The sequence below is a fragment of the Balearica regulorum genome, chromosome 3, assembly GCF_011004875.1.
Source record: "Balearica regulorum gibbericeps isolate bBalReg1 chromosome 3, bBalReg1.pri, whole genome shotgun sequence".
Classification (NCBI taxonomy): Eukaryota; Metazoa; Chordata; class Aves; order Gruiformes; family Gruidae; genus Balearica; species Balearica regulorum.
The window spans coordinates 50,678,223-50,693,941 of NC_046186.1; the positions used below are offsets into that span (position 1 = coordinate 50,678,223).

The window sequence follows — 15,719 nt, forward strand, 5'->3', positions numbered from 1 at the left end:
ATGAGCACACCAGAACAAACCGCTACAGCCAAAGGAATGGGAAAAAAATGAATGTCTTGCTCTTTTTAAAAGCGTCTCTGTCTGTGCTCTGCTGAGTCTTTCTGTGAGAAATGGATATTGTGCAGTAGCTTCACACAGCCCAGATGCAGCTGAGAACAACCGTCTGCAGAGTCGGCGGTGGTGCCTGCCCTCCAGCAGTGCCGGCACTTGTGACCTGTAATGCTTCCCTGGGCTGTAATCTGCAAAATAAAATTGACAAACTCGGATTCTCTCCCTTTCAGTGAGACAAGAATCCTGCTAACTTTTTGCTCTTGAAGGTTAACAGAATTTGAACATTTTATGCTGATCACCTCATCCATAAGCTAACAAAAGGCTTATCTGTTTCTTTTCCACTATAATTGACAGTCCTCTGTAGACACATGTTCAGCATTTCAAGACTAACTTAAAGGTCAAATTTATCATACGGGCAGATTGGATGAGCTCATGGTTGAGGAAAGACCATCTAAAGGTGACTTGTCTAACATATCTGTACACACACACACAGAGCCCACGCACATTTCTTTTTGGTCTAGCCTTGTCTCAGACATCACCTGTGTGCCAGGACTCTCAGGATGACGCTGTACTAGAAATGTTACAGATGGGTTGAATTTGGCACCTGGAATATAAGGTAATAATAAGGGTCTGAACAAAGGAGATGTATTCAGAAACGGATAGAGCAGAATTTCATTCTTCTGACCCCTCTTATCTGAAATCTTAATTATGCCGAACTGCTGAAGTACCTTGTTTGCGTTGAAGCAGTTTACTCCCAAATTTTGTGCATCCAAGCATGAGTCTGTGTCGCACCAGAGAAGGTGTACAGACCCCTACATCTCACTGCACATGTCCCTGTTGAGCACAGGCACTGCAACAGACGGTAACAGTACCCCAAACAAACCCTGGGGACCCTCATGCCCTGCATGTGGGGTAGTCGTGAGCAAACGATGGCCTGTAACACCACGCACCGTGGACACGTGCTAAGCCTTGCTCAGAGCGCAGGTCCTGGTGCAAGTACTGCATGTGCTCAGCTTCTTCACACAAAATTAATGTATGAAACTCAAAATATGATGAAGATGTAGTAATGGTTGAAAGTGTGGACTGAGTACAGGAGGTGGATAACTTTCCCCAATTAAAATTGGTATCGTCAGTGGCGTGCCCTCTGCACTATTTGGTAGGGCATTAGGGGATGCAGACTCCTCTGTTGGGAAATTAACTCTGTTAACAGGTTGCCCAGAGAAGTTGTGGATGCCCCCTCCCTGGAAGTGTTCAAGGCCAGGCTGGATGGGGCTTTGGGAAACATGGTCTAGTGGAGGGTGTCCCTGCCCATGGCGGGGGGGTTGGAACTAGATGATCTTTGAGGTCCCTTCCAACCCAAACCATTCTATGATTCTGTGATTCTATGAGTCTATGATTCTATGAAATGGTGATCAGCTAAAAGTCTCTTTTCCCTGGGGATTTCTCTGCTGTATTCCACAGGCTTTTTGGCCAATCGTCAGTTTTGAACCCCTCCCTCCTCCTCCTGGTAGAACCAGGTGGCCACAGAAGAGGAATTTGGGTGTCAAAACCAGTTCTCCACCAGACACTTCAACAACTATCAGCTCTTGCATGTGCGTTTCCAAAGCAGGACCTGGACACTATCTCTCCTCCCACCTGTCCCATCCTCCTCTGAGCCTAATCTTGTGCCACACTCGTCCCCCCAGTCCCCATGCCGCCTGCCCCACCCAGCCTTGGCTGGATGCCCATGGCCATGGGGCCCTGGAAATCCAAAGCCTCTGACTGCTGGTGCGTTGGCCAGCCTAGCAGCTGGAGGACACATGCCCCACACCCTTAGCAAGTCCCTCGCGCAGAACGAGTCCAACCGTATGCCACCATGAGGAACTGGGACGGAAGGTCAAGCAGATGAAATTCAGTAGAGAAAGGCACAGTGCCGTGCTAAGGAAGGAGAGATCAGCTACACATACGCCAAGTGGGGTGCAAGCAGCAGCACTAGGAAAAAAGGTGCTGTGGGCAGTAATGGGCTAGATACTGTCCGAGCTGCTGTGCTGTTGTGTCACTGGGACAGTCCTGGACGCTGGAGCCAGCCTGAAGAAGAGCAAGAAGAATGAGCAGAGGCAGTGACAATGGGGACCTATGGGAAAAGATGATTTTATTTGTTAGAACAGGTTGAGAGGGGACACAAACTGCGCTTTACATAGAAGATTATTAAAAAAAACCCCTTCTTGTCCACTAAGGAGAGGGCATAGCTGTGTTTCATCTGCAGCAAATGTAGGTTATGTTCTCTTAACTGCGAGGGTAATTAACACGTTTCCTAGAGGTGTGGATTTTTCTTCATTAAGGGTGTTTTTGGGAGCAAAATGTTTGCCTGGATTTTCCTTGGTCCTGCCTCAGAGCAGGAAGATGATCTCCTGAGGTCCCTTCTAACCTCATGCTAACTTTAAGGAGTTAAAACAGCTTTAAAAACCAAACAAAACCAAAACAAAAAGCACAGAGACTTCTGCCCTTTCCTACCTGAGGCACAGGTCTCTATGTACAGTAGCAAATTGTTATCTCTTCTCCCGGTTTGAGTGTAACAGGTATTGAGTAATGTTGTCCTGGTGTGTTGACGCATGAGCTAGGGTGTGCCCCAGACCCTGGAGAGGTATTGATGGAGTGCAACTGCCTGCTAAAAGTCTGGTGTTTGGTTTCCTTCTGCTCTCTAGTGTCTCCTTCGCCCCCAGAGAAGCTGCATGTTGTCCTGATGCATTCTCCAGGCACTTCTTGCTGCAAACAGAAGTTGCCCTCTCCTATTCCTGGTGAGACTCGAAGCTCCGAGAAGATGCCATGCCCCGTAGGTTTCCTTTTCCTGATGAAAACCAGTGCAGAAAGTGCTCCTCTTCGGGCAGCACATGCTCCGGTATCCCTCAACCCCTTCTCATGGCTGGGTGCCTGCAAATCTGAAGGACCAAAAGTACAAACAGAGGTGAAAAGGCAGATATTACTGCAGCAGATCAGGTTTGTTTCAGAGGTGGCCAGCTTCTCCAACGAGGGCGCGTGTTAGCCCTCCCAGCAGGGAGGATGGGCTGGACCAGGAGAAGGTGCAAACAGCAAGGCCCCACCGACCATGAACATGAGTCAACAGTGTGCCCAGGCTGCCAGGAAGGCCAACCGCATCCTGGGGTGCATCAAGCATGGCATCGCCAGCCGGTCTAGAGAAGTGATTGTCCCACTCCACACTGCGCTGGTGCGGCCTCACCTCGAGTACTGCGTGCAGTTTTGGGCACCACAGTACAAAAAGGACATAAAGCTATTGGAGAGTGTCCAAAGGAGGGCAACAAAGATGGTGAAGGGTCTAGAGGGGAAGACATATGAGGAGAGGCTGAAGTCCCTTGGTTTGCTCAGCCTAGAGAAGAGGAGACTGAGGGGAGACCTCATCGCGGCCTACAGCTTCCTCACGAGGGGGAGCGAAGGCGCAGGCGCTGATCTCCTCCCTCTGGTGACCAGTGACAGAACCCGAGGGAATGGCATGAAGCTGCGACGGGGGAGGTTTAGGCTCGATATCAGGAAAAGGCTCTTCACTGAGAGGGTGGTTGGGCACTGGAACAGGCTCCCCAGGGAAGTGGTCACAGCACCGAGCTTGACTGAGTTCACGAAGCATCTGAACAATGCTCTCAGTCATATGGTCTGATTCGGCTGGTCCTGTGTGGATCCAGGAGTTGGACTCATGATCCTGACAGGTCCCTTCCAACTCAGGACATTCTATGATTCTATGATTCTATGACCATGAGCAGCGGAGCTGGCATGGGCAGAGACGCGGGAGGCATGTCAGCAAGAGGCAGCTTTGGGTGAGCACTTGCTTATCAGAACACCCAGGCCCTGACGAAAGACGCAGCCTGAAGCTGCTTGGGGTGTCCCCCCTGTTGCTGCTGCCAGGCCACCAAGGCTGGTGGCTGGGAGGGCATCCCTCTGGGTCAGGAGGAGCCAGACAGCCCGTCCTGGCAACCGTGGGCAAAGCTCAGGCACCCAAGTCGGTACGCGATGGGCTGTGCCAGAGGACACGGGGATGCTCATGGCGGGATCAGCCTCCTCTCCCGGCGGCAAAGAAGAGTGGCCACTGCCTCCTTGCCCTGCAGTGGGGCCAGCAGTAACCCCCCCAACAGGGTCCCACCATAGTCAGCCAATAACTTGGACCTGACTTGTGCTCCCAGACAGAAAAAACAAACCACTGCGTGTTCGATGTTTACATTAGATGTTTATTTTACAGTTCATTTCACAATCCGTTTCTCTTCTCCCTTTGCCATGAGTTGATTTATGGTGCTGCAGATCCTATCTGTCTGCCCTGCCCAGGGCACGGGCTTGGAGAAAAACCTGCCAGGGGTCTCTCCTTGTTGTTGTTGCTGTTTTATCCACAACAGCCCTTACCTACGAGTTAAACTAGAGCAGTTTCTTCCAAACTGTGACAAGTTAGTCTCTTGCTCCCTTGTGCTTGAGGGGTGGGCAGCTCAAGGTCTCCAAAGAAAACAGGAGCAAACAAGTATGGTGCAAAGGGCTGCCCGGAGCTTCTCCCCTGGCTAGACCAGCGGGTGTTGAGGACTCCTGGCACGCTGTGGGACCACAGACCCTGCGCCCCATCTGCTGTGCCCCCCTGATGACGAGGCACTGTACCTGGCTGCAGGGCAAGTCCTCGGGCTGTGGGGATGGCCCGTGACCACCAGAGATGGCTGGTCCCTTCCCACCCTGCGCCATAAGGGACTGTCGGGTTCTGCTGCGATTAGCCAGGATTACACCCTCCATGATACATTTAAATTTTGATTTTTATGCTGCTTTGTCTTAGCGGCATTTGGGGAGGTGGTTTATCTTCACTGGTTTAATGAACGCCTTTCCTCCACAGCTGAAAATACAAAAAAGATGCACTGCATTTTACTGAGAAAATAAGAGATCTGATCTGAAGATCTGGTGCGAAATCCTTGGGTAAAATTTGTCCTTCCTTGCTGGCTGCGTGTTTTGGAGAAGAAGAAGGATTCACTGCTTCCTCGCACAGAGCCAGGTGCTCCCCGGGAATAGCCGGACCCAACCTAAAAGCAGAAGGAAGTACATTTAAAAAAATAGAGGTGTGGTTACGACACTATTGCACTTTGTGTGCATTGTGTAATTCGTGACGTGTGTGGCTCCTGAAGAGCCTGCTCCCCAGTCATGGTTAAATCACTCCTTGAAAACAAATCCTAATAAGTTGGCTGGCTAGAGGGATTGTTCCTTTTCCCCAGGAAAGTTATATTCACCACAAAACCCCCCGTGTATTTCTGTGGACGGAATGCTCCTGTGACAGACACAGTGGCTTGTATAAATCAAGCCAAAAGTTTTGAAAGAAGAGAATGTCAGTCTCTCCAGTTCTCTTTATCACCAGTGCGTTTGTTTCACTTAGTTTCACACAGAAGGCACCCAGAATCTATGGTTACCTAAATTAATATCTAAATAAGTGTCTCCCCAAAACATTATTTAGCAATTTACACCTTCCAAATTGCAGTTGTGCCAAGTGTGTGTGTGTGTGGTTAATGTTAAGAAATTGCTTTTATGTTCAACTTGATGCAAACTATAGTCTAGAAGATGGGAATTGATTTGGCAATACAAGTTTTTCAGCTCTAGCTCACTGGTCCAAATTTAGCCCATTCCTGTACTGGCAAAAGTTCTTAAAGGCAATATGAAAATACCTGCTCTTCCCTCCATTCCTAGAAAAATTATAGGTACTTTTATTTGACTGTGGAATGATTCTTTCTTATCTGTAATAATTCTGCAGGCCTTGGAGAACGATGTCGGAAATAATAAAGAAATGGTCAGGGAAGTATGAACTTCTCTGCTTTTGTACACGTGGGGATTAAATATTCAAAAAGAAAATCTGCTACCTTTCGCTGTTTTGTGTGTCAGTAACACCTCCAAACAGTACATTACAGAATAATAATGCAACACTCTGAGTGTAAAAATTGACTCTAGATTAGCCACAATTATATCTGATAAGGCCAAATAAAACCTAAACAATTTGCATCAATACTGTGAAGCTAAGGGAGGGTTTGGGGGTTTCTTTTCCTCTGATAGAAACTGCACGCTTTAGGGAAGGCAGCCAGGCTAGCACTGCGTGGCAGCCTGGCATGGAGACATTCCTAAAGGCTTGTAAGAAAGTCAAAGGTAGAACTGAAAGCTGAGGGGTGGCAGCACTAGCGAGGGTGAGGAGGGTTTCTGCAGGGTGATCAGGAGGTGCATTTCGTAAGAGAGAAACCTTCTCCTCAGATAATTTTTCCTAGCTAGCAATCGTGGCTTGCAGTTTCTGTCTTGCAACAGAAGTTGTAAGTGAAAATTCTGTCTCCCTACCTGACCTGTCCGCCCTGCAAGAGGGCCATGAAGCCTCAGGGGAAAGACCTGGTCCCTGGGGACTCCTGCAGACACCTCCCTGCCCGTCTCTTGTCCCCCACAGGCCGTGATTGATGGGGCTGCAGAAGTGGGGTGACTGCTGAGGGTGGGTAGGAGACCAGGTAGGTGGAGGAATGGTGGTGGGACTTGCCTGGGCTGGAGTCCCCCAGGCATGGACCAGCGGTGGGGGCTTGCTCCTGAGCTCAGCCGGACACGCTGGCACGGCAGAGATACTGCGGGTACCCCGGCATTGTAGCGTCACCATGGAGAGCCCCGCATCGCAGAGGTGCCATGGGTACCCTGGCATTGCAGGGGTGCCAAAGGTGCCCTGACTTTGCAGAGGTGCCGTGAGTGCCCCAAAAATTGCCCATAATCTCTCGCGCCTGGTGTAAACTCTGCCCCGGAGGCGTTTGCAGAACACAGACTTCCTCCTCGCAAGCCTGTCTTCATGTGGAGCAAAAGCAGAGAGGTCGTTCCCCCTCACCTCCTGCCAGCCTCGCCTGCCCAACCAAACTCAAAATCCTAAGGGAAAAGATTTCACTGGTGTTGTGCAATATCCTTCCTCTGTCTGTTTTTGCCAACCCTGTTTCTCAGTCCATTAGCTAAAATTTCGTATCTCAAGGACACGCTGGTCCCATCCTCCTCTGTTCCTCGGGAGGGAACAAGGGGAGATGCAAACAGTTTTGAAAACACTTGTTTACGTTATTTTGTAATTTTTTGGGAATCTTAAATGAAGTACAGCAATCCATGAACAGAAAATAACCTGAGGAAAGCAGTTAGTAAAGGGATTGCCAATATATGCAACAAGGACCGAAAAATGGCAAACATAACTCTGCTAAAAAGAATGAAGGTATAGCTGCTGGACTCTGGCTCTCTCTTGTTGGGAAGTTAAATTTAGTGCCCAGTGAGGGTGCCTAGCTCCCAGTTCCTGAACAGTTTGACTCCTGAAGCCCTGCTCCTTGCAATAGGCTCTGTAGGTTTGCGTGTCTGCAGTTTTTTTCTAGAAAAATTCCGGCATTTCATGAAGAATGGTTAGCCAGCACTTTATTCCACCACATCTCCCGAGAACGCAGTATAGGATTAAGGCAAATCTACGGTATCTCTTCAGAGAGGTTTGTACTTAGCAGTGCGATACGTGTAATATTTATACAGGTAAACCTTCCCCTAAACATACATGCTCGGCATCAGGCACGAGCACAGGGCTCTCCCAGCCTCGCCGCAGGAAGGGTACCCCGTGTGACAGCGACAAGGCAGCAGCCGCGTCACAGGGAAGGGCAGCTTCATGCTAGATTGGCAGCTCAGAGATCTGCCACGGGGCGAGCCGTGAGAGCTCTGGACCACGGGCACGCCAACCAGATGTAATGAAGCAAACTGCTGGCATAAAAAAGAGCTCCTGCTTTTTTATTCTGCATCCAGAAATGGCCTGTGATATTGGGAAGGGATGGATCAGAGATCTATGGGGTGCTACGTTCTTTGCTGATTGCAGGGGACTGCATTAATAGGGCTGCTGAATGTTGATAAGGGCTGCTATAGTGAGAGAAGCCAACTGATATGATCAGGCATGTATTTTTGTGTCACTTTTCAAGCCATTTAATAGCATTAGGTGTGTGTGTGGGGGGGCGAACAGGAGCAAAAGTTGGGTTGAAAGAGGTCTTTTTATGTTAAAGGAACCTACTTGAATTCACTTTCCTGTAGTTTAAATGAGAAAGTGGGTTAAATTAGTTCTGATAAAGCACTAACTGCACAAATTGTGTTCACAGGCAGGAAAAGTGCAAATTTCTATCACAATTCTGCCCATGGAGCCTTTTGGGTTTGGGTAGGTTTTTATGACCCCTCATAGGATGGTACTCAAGGCCTTTCCCAAATAATAGCATCAATTGTAGGAAACGGCGTAAGGATTGTGCATTACTGCCAACCCAGTGACAGGGATGCTAAACTTGCTTTCATTGCAGATGATTTGATTAACCTTTTATTGAGTCCACAAAAGGCTATTGAACCGACTTGGAGACCTTTTCTGTGTTTCAAAGACCCGAGGTGGTTTTTATCCAGTCCCTCCCCTTTCTCTCAGCGTGCAGAAAGCCTGCAATTATGGGCAGCTTTCAAAGTTCTCACTAACAGCCAGGACTTGTTGGGGTGCAGAGGTGAGGAGCTGAATTGCACTTGGACCAGAATGAAAGCCATTTCAAACGGTGCCACTCAAACTCCCGGGGCTGGGACCTCTCCTCATTTCTGGATGTGAACACTCTGGGGCCAGGATGTGGCCTTGGAGCGGGTGTAGCCCATCATTCAGGTTTTAATCTGCTGCTCGTCTGCTGTGGGGAACAAACGCCCAGTGAACCCACATGGGACCATGTCCTTTGCTGGCATCCCTGAGTCCTCTGGTCATGCCTCCCCATGGAAACCAGGAAAGGGTAATGTTTGCATGAAAACTGACAGCATCTGGGTGATCACAGAGATCCTCATATCCTGCCATGCTTGACCAAAACCAGCCAATGGTTTCAAGAGTTTCTGTACAAGGAATGTCTGACCTCATACGACTTGTTTCTGTAGAAAACCAAGCTTGAACAAATCCTGAGCTGACTTGAGTGCCTTTGTAGAAGATTAAATTTCTTCACTTGTCTCCTGTTCCCTGGACCTCTTCAGTGGGAGTCTGGGTCTTTCCATGGCCTTTTTTAAGCCCACCCCACCCCAAAGCCTTACCTGAACCACTTAATTATGCTTGCAAGCTGGTGTTTTTCATCAAGAGGTTATGGTAGCATTAGCATGTGGCAATATCTAGGTGAAGAGCATACAAAGGGCATCACTGGAGGAAATGGCAAAGGCATCGTGTATGAGCTCTGGTCTTCTTGGTGAACCTCAGGGTCTTCCATTAGAGGATAGTGACCTGTTCCTAAAATTTTACTGTGATGAAGCGGCTCCCTTTTGTAGGACTCACCACCCTGCTCTGATGTACCTGGATCTTCCTTTAAATCTAGGTGCCCTGGTGGGTGCTTCACGGTGTCAGACTTGTCTCTGGAAGGGAACTGCCTCCGGCACTGCAGGCAGCTCTGCCCCCTCAGCCTGCAATTTAGGCAGTTAGCTAATTTTTACAACACTGCGGTATGTTTGTGGAGGAAATGGGATTTTTCCTCCTTGCCGAGGTGATTCTGGGGTTTTCTGCGGCACAAGGGCTGGCAGCTTTTTGTCTTGGCTCACAGGGTTGTTAATGTCAACGGTCATAAAATTATTGCGCCCTCTCCTAATATCAGTTGACTTTGGACTTGAGAGCCAGTGCTACCCTTTACACTTTAGTATTTCACAAAGGCTTTAAATGTTGGCAGCGAGAGCTGGGTATGAACTAATCTGGGCGGCAAGTTACAGCTGCGGCGTTGCTTCACTTAAGCTTTTCCACATGTTGACTTCAGGATCAGAGTCTCTATGTGACTCCACCGTATGTAAATGTGAGAGTTCATTTTTTCCCCTGTCCTTGTTGTGACTGAGCTTGAAAAATTAGTTCCTCTGAAAGCCAGTCTCTTTTAGGTTATGCTAAAGTGAACTTTTCTTTCCAGACAAGTGGAGTACTGGGCTAAGATTAAACTTTGTGATTCAGTCCTTCAGCTTGCAGCCACTTCTCTCTCTTGGCATGAGGCTGAGGTGACACAGGGTAGACACCAATTCCTTCAAAGAAAAAGCAAAAAGTTCTTCTAAGAAGGCCTGAAATACCCATAGCCTTGAAAGCTCCTTCAGGAATGTAATTTACGGTGCATGTTTGGGGACGGGGGGGAATATCAGGTAGACATATCCCATACATTTTTGTCTGTGCAGCATGCATGTGTCTTTCTATGATCCTTCACCCACAATTATATTTTAATATTACAACACGTATTTGTTGTGGTACCTATAAGAAACTACAGGCTCCTCTGAAATCCTCTGAAACTGTGAAGTGTTTCACAATGTACGAAGAGGTAATTTGCATTGAGAATCAATATGCTAATTATTGTGTCAACACTTATTGTTTTGGTGTGTTTCTTGGATTCTTGTCCCAGGGTATACAGCCACGTATGGTCTCAGTTCATCTGCGAGACGTAAGATGTGCCTTGGCTCTGTGACAGTCACAGGACTTGTTAAAAGAGATGCAAACCGAAGATGAAGACCGGCACAGTTTGTACTGTCTTATCCAGTCTAGCTTCATTCTGTCAGGGAACATCAATTAAATCAGATGAAGAAATTATGGAGCTTTTGTCTAGCTGGTAAGTTAAATAAATATTGATTAAAATAAAATGATTGTTAAACAGATGAGTCAAAATAACTACCATACCAATCCGTATGGTTTATATAATGTCAAGTGGTGTTGGAATACAAGTGTCAAATATGGGCCCAAAGATGTTCTCCTCCTTCATTTTATTTATTTCAAAGATGGTTGTGCCCTGAGTCAGGGACCAGGAATAGCCGTGCCAGGCACTGCGCTACCTCAGAACAAAGAGGTGAACTTTGCCTCTTGGCTTCTTCTGCAGCCTGACGGCTCCTTGGGACACCGGGGCAATGCACACGGGAGAAGCACGAGAAACAGGCGGACCGTGCGGCTTTTAACGTCGTGGCTCCCAGCATGAAGCCATATAAACACAGGACGCACGCAATGTGTGACTGCCAAATAGTTGGCCGCAGAGTTTCTGCCATATAATACTCTGTGACGGGGCTGGGAGCCGTCCAGAAGATCAGCCGAAATGGTCCTGGGAGCTGGGAGAAAGCAACCAGAAAACACTGGCTCTTTCTGCTACACCTGTTAGTTCTTAATTGCTCCGTGGTAACTAATAACTAAGCTGCGTAGGAAGAATTATAATGCAAACTCGGCTTATGCTTCCAGTCTTTTTAAAGGGCTTGCTGTAGGGGCTATGTATACATGTGAGGCATGGGGAAGGCCGGTGAAGTGGAAAGGTGCTGTGGGCTGGGATAAGTAGTTATATGAGGAGAATGTGTCTCTTAACTCACCCTCAGTGTCCCCAGATACATGAAAACACAGTGCAGGCAAAAGGGACGGGTACACACCTGAGCACTCCTCGCTTTCCAGGTGTTCACAGCAGAAATGAGAGTGGCCGGACCTCCTGCGGTTGCCCAAATGGCCACTGCAAACTTTCTGGCAGATCACTTTGCATCCTTCTTTCCCTCTCACCTGGGAAAAAGGCTGCTCGATTCTCGCTTTTCCAGCCAGCTGCTAACCCAGTAGCACACAACCAAGTCTGATGCCCCACTGGGCTCAAAGATGCTTACCAAATCCTGCTACTCATCCCCACAGCATCAAAATGGCTCCCAACCCCATCCTGTGTATGTCTTCCCTGGGACCCAGGATCCCAATCATGGGGGGCCAGGGGCTGGCAGTGGGGTGGGCGATGCTGGGTCAGCCATGCATCCTCTCCAGGCTTGCTCCTCACCTCCAGCACAAGGAAAATAGTTATTCTCTCTCTTCTGCAAAGATAAAAAACAAAAGCTAGGAAGGATTTACGATCTATTTATATTTACAAATAATTTTCAGATACAATTTTTATAAGTCTCTGTGATCAAGAGCTAGGAAAAAAAATATTTGTAAAGGTGCTACTCCCCACCCCAGGCAACTGTCAAAGACTTTATTTTTTCTCACAAGTAGCTCTAGTTTTACTTTATGAAGGCTGCCAAGGACTTTCACAGCCTGATGACAAGCCTTTTCATTTGAAGAAGCACATTTTTGGGTGGGTTTTCTCCCAAAAGGTGGGAGACAATACACGTGCAGGGTGAAGCTAACCTAGAGATGAACTGCCCTGCTGCTGGCTCATCTCTTTTTTTTTTTTTTTCTGTTTTGTTTTGGGTTAGTTTTACTGGCAAATTTCTGGGCTACATTTGTTAGCCTTTTGTTCTTGCATCTAATATTTTTGCTTTACATGTCAGCTTTTCATTTTCAAGTTGCTACCTACTATCAGATAACTGAGGTTAACAGAGGTTTCTTTCTTTAGCTGGAACTTAGCAGAGAAAGAGTATTTCACTGAACTCTAGGTATTCTTGACAAGTCCCACTCAAAATTTCGCAGGGTGCTTTCACTCATTTACCTGCAGTAACGAACCTCGTGTGTCCCCCCCGCAGCCCCCGGTAAGCAGCTCTGCCAGCGGGACACCTCCAGCAGCCACTCTCCCAGGTGAGCACAAAGGCCACAAAACAGAAATGCCTTCGGGCCCTAGGGGTGTCAATAGGTCTGCTCAGCTATGCCGGGTTTAGTCATGCATTTTAAGTTTCTTCCTGAACCGGGGGTCTTAATTCTTGTGCCATTTTACTGGAACAAAGAGGTCAGATTATTTATAGCTCGGTCGCCTTTGCGTGCGTGCAGCTAGCAATGCCTTCGGTGCTCCGTTTCCTGGGACTCTTTTTCCCTCCGGCTCTTATGCCTCAGCTATTGTCTTCTAATGCAATAACAGTAATTATCCCATCGCCGGCCACTGCGGCACCCTCCGTAAGCGCCTGCCTTACCTAGTGTACAGCGCAGGCTGGGAGCCAGGTAAAGCCTGTGTAATTTATAGCTCATCAGAGAAGCCAAACAGCCCACGGTCTTCCTGTTTTGTAGAGACGGACTTATCACCTAGACGCTGCTGCGATGGGTGCGCTGGAAAGGCAGGAAGATAAAAGTAGTGCACAGACAAGCTCTGGCCCCGTCTGTGTTTTTGTTCTCTGTTGTTTCATTCAGGCATGCAGTCAAGCAAAATCATCGCGACTCGATGCAACCAGAAGGCAATATTGATATGTTTGGAGCTACTCGGTAGACCCAGGATATTTCGCAATGTAATTGTTGTTTCACATCCGGACGCCGAGTGCAGAACGAGAGATGGTGCTGGTCCTGCTAAGGTTTCTCTGCTAAGGTCAGGATTCAGCACAACGACCTCTTATGTGTTTTATTGGACTGCTGTCCTATAGCATCCTATAGCGCATGCTGTATGACGCATAGACTAACTTCACAACCTCTTCAGTCCTGGTACGTTTTCAGGGTGCATCTGTGGCCCCTTTGGGCTGAAATCATGATCCAGTCCTCCAACACATGGCTTGGCCTCAAAATTGCAGAAAAAGGGCTGAATGAGGAGAAGAAAAAAAACCTGCTGTGAAAGGACAGGGATGTTTGGCTCCCACCTGTCCTCTTGCCACTGAAACCCTAGGACCAGGGTAGCCCGTGGCAACCCACCAGTCTGTCTGAAAACAGCACCCTGCTCATGTTTTTGCCTAAACCCCCACTCTTTTCTGTGGTCAAACTCTCTCTCTCACTGTCCTTGCCCCAGAAAGCACTATGCCAGGCAGGGAGCTGCCCATGGGAGATTTTGCACAGCCGTAGGCCCCAAATTGAACAGGGATGGTCTCTCAAGTTGGTGATCTGAACCATCAGCAGCCACCTTAACAGATCAGTTTCGCATCTCCGGCACCAAAGAACTGCTGTTGGTGTCAAAAATACTTTCAAAAATGCAACTAAATGAATAAAAAAAACTTCTATAAATTCTCCTTCACAATAGCATTTGTGGTGTGCCTGCTCTTGCGAGCAGAAATTATTTTTCTTTAACTGCTAAGCTGACACATCCAGCAGGATTTGGAGGGCAGAGGTAAATGATGAGGTTAGATGAAATGAAGAACAGATCTTGAGAACATCACTCCTGACATGGATCCCAGCCTCATTCAGGAAAGGCCAGAAATCCTTTGTGCAGAGGGTGCAACATGCACGTGTCTGTGCTGGAGACATTAGTCAAGGAAAATCTTCTCTGGCACCATCTGGGCTTGGCCTGCTTCTGTCCTCCAGGTCACGAGGAGCATTTTCCACCATGTCTTAGAACACCTTGGGCTGATAACCACGTGCTTCCCAGCATAAAAATTTCTGGCACCATTTTGCTGAGAAGCTTTTGCACTTCTGATATTCACACGTGGCCTCTGAAACTCAGCAGGACCAAAGCTGTGGGGTCAGATATACACTTTGTCTTTGTTTCTTTAGCTGTTGCTCATGTTTTTGGCTGAGATAAAAACTCTTTTGGAAATTATTCAAATCTTCATTCAGTGCTTTGGCAATCTGGGGAAATTGCATTGCATGATGCTTCAAGCTAGCAATGGTAGGGCCCGGATATCTTGGATTTGACAAACAACAATCATCATCAGCAAACTCGTATGAGGTCATGTTGTTTCGAGGTGCAATTAAGTTACTACGAATCTAGTCACAGAACAGAGCTTTGAACTGAGTAGATCTCACTGAAGCAAATGGGGGAATAAACACAAATACTTATGCATCTGAGACTCAGTTTTCCAGTGGGCAAACTGTTGAAGTGGGGCGATGTTCCTCAGCAAAACCGGCTTGAGCGGAGAAGGTGGAGGCTTGGGCAGAGGCACGGAGGTGAGGGATCCGGCACCCTGCCTGCTGACTCCATGTGTCCACGCGCTCAGTTCTCCGGTTAGTCCTGGGAAGGCTGTTGGGAAGACTACAGAAAGAGGAGCTGATCAGTTAGTGGTCAAGAAATGCCAGTATAACTGTCAAAAGCAAACCTGAGCTGCAACTTGCCAAATATTCCAGAAAAAAAAAAGGGAAAAACTTCTTCAAATCTAAATGTAAGAGGGGAAGAAAAGCAGAATCAGGCTGCTGTGCTGTAAATGAGATTAAAGATAATCTAGGCATGGCCTAAAATCAAAGGAGTATTTTACCTCTGTTCTCATTTAAGGAAGACAAATCCTAGGGGCAAAACCAGGCTGGTTAATGGGAACAGGGATATGGAAATGGAATCACTACTGTGGGGAAGCAAAGCTCAAAGACGAGGCTGCGTTCCTCTTGTGGGGGGCAGGTCATGCCCATCCAGCAGTTCTGGAAAGACCAGCATGTGAGGTGGCACGTCTAATAGCACCTGTTTTTATACATCTGTCAAGTCAGTGAGGAACCCCATGACTGCGGAATATCCATTACAATGTGTTTGGTTGCACAGGGTTAAAAAATAATCCAGCCAACCATCGTCCTTGTAACTCTGACCTCACTGGTATGCGAGGCTTTGGAACATGCCTTGAAGGTTAATTAAGAATGCAAAGGCACATCAAAAATGGGATGAAATGCAACTAAAGGTACATCCTGCCAGACTAACCCGATGGTTCTCTTTGATAAAACAATTATTTTTCCAGACAGGTGATATCTGCCAGACTTCCTTTTTCTAGACTACTTTAATGTATTTGCTATGATGTCGAATGTGAAACAACTGATGTTGCTGGAGACAAAATAGATTAGCAGAAGAATTGCATCATTGCTAAGAAGAAGAGGCAACGAGTGCTGAGGCTAAAGATCTCAGGCCAGGAGGAGC

The 15,719-nt window shown here is 47.6% G+C and overlaps 1 long non-coding RNA gene across 1 annotated transcript; it reads left to right on the forward strand.

Moving 5' to 3' along the window:
* Positions 1–10,445: 10,445 nt before the first annotated feature.
* On the forward strand, positions 10,446–11,244 carry LOC142600971 (uncharacterized). The gene is made up of 2 exons (XR_012834488.1): positions 10,446–10,643; positions 10,908–11,244. It is a non-coding gene; the product is annotated as an uncharacterized LOC142600971 (long non-coding RNA).
* The last annotated feature ends 4,475 nt before the right edge of the window (positions 11,245–15,719 follow it).